We start from the raw sequence: 1384 nt of genomic DNA, 5'->3' as shown, positions 1-1384 counted from the left end.
GTTTGTTCGTTGGTTTAGGTTTTGTTGGTTACTACTATTATCGGGTTCTCTCCAACCAAGGTTAGGGTGGTTACGCCATCCTTGGTTGTAGGTATCCGTTGGAGGACCCGACGGCCTAGGTCTATTATCAATATAGTTTACCGATTCTGGTTGATCATCTGTTTCTTTCATACAACTCCAATTTTCATGTGGCCCACCACACCCTTCACAAGCCATAACCGAGACCGTTTTTGCCATTTCTAACTTTTTAATTTTTGAAGAAAGGGCCTCGACTTGGTCTTGTAAAGAAGTGCTTTCATCAACCTTATGGGCGCCCGGGGCAATAGATTTATTGCCTCGGGGAGTGTGCCACTGAAAATTGGCTTGAGCAATTTCCTTAATTTGATTGTATATTTCATGTGGGCGGCGATTACCTAAAAGTCCCTCGGAGCTAGAGTCAAGTGTTTGTCTTGTGTGTGGCAACAACCCATTGTAGAAAGTGGATACTTGTTGCCATACCGCAAGACCGTGATGAGAACACTTTCGCAATAGCTCCTTGAACCTTTCCCAAGTTTCATATAAGGATTCCCCATCCTCTTTTGAATATGTATTAATTTCAGTCATTAATTTAGCCGTTTTAGCGGGAGGGAAATACTTATATAGAAATTTTTGGGCTAGTTCATCCCAGGTGTTTACCGAACCAACTGGGAGGGCGTTGAGCCAAGCTTTTGCTCGGTCTTTTAGTGAAAATGGAAACATTCGAAGGCGGATGGCGTCATTTGATGCTCCATTGATCCGAAAGGTATCACATATTTCTAAGAAATTAGTAATATGTAGATGGGGATCCTCGTCAGCAAGCCCATGGAAGGTTACGGAGTTTTGAAGCATTTGTATCAAATATGGCCGAAGTTCGAAGTTTTTAGCTTCAGCATTCGGTGCATTGATAGCGGCGCCGAGATTACCTATGGTGGGTCGTAGGTAATCCATGAGGGTACGTTGGTCCGCCATTGGAAATGGATCCCCCGAAACCTTCTCTTGGTTTTTAGCTTTAAGTCTTTTTCTAAGAAAGCGTTTGGGTTCTTCTAGAGGTTCTTTTATGTCTCTACTAGAACTGGAGCTCATACACTATGTAGAAAGTTCGGATGTGGTGTCTGGTTCCAAGTCCTGCAATAGAAAACAGAAAAGAATGTTGGTCAGAAGGTTCACCACGGCCCCTGCTCAGTAAACACGGCCTGTGGTCGGAGATACAGCGATTGTTTTCCGGATCCCTGTTACTGGAAAGTTGGACACAGCCCCGTGTTGCACCGACACGACCCCGTGCTCAGCTTTCTGTAACTCGGAAAATAAAAACTGCCAGTGACACTGCTGGGCACGGCCCGTGTCCGACCAGGCACGACCCGTGCTG

The 1384-nt window shown here is 45.2% G+C and overlaps 1 non-coding gene across 1 annotated transcript; it reads left to right on the top strand.

Annotated features, from left to right (window-relative positions):
• The first annotated feature begins 502 nt into the window (after positions 1–502).
• Positions 503–609, top strand: LOC118480060. Its single transcript, XR_004861699.1, has one exon. It is a non-coding gene; the product is annotated as a small nucleolar RNA R71 (small nucleolar RNA).
• Positions 610–1384: the final 775 nt, after the last annotated feature.

The sequence above is a fragment of the Helianthus annuus genome, chromosome 6 (assembly GCF_002127325.2).
Source record: "Helianthus annuus cultivar XRQ/B chromosome 6, HanXRQr2.0-SUNRISE, whole genome shotgun sequence".
Taxonomy (NCBI): Eukaryota; Viridiplantae; Streptophyta; class Magnoliopsida; order Asterales; family Asteraceae; genus Helianthus; species Helianthus annuus.
The sequence above is the reverse complement of the archived record's forward strand: the minus strand, read 5'-3'. Positions and strand labels throughout refer to the sequence as shown.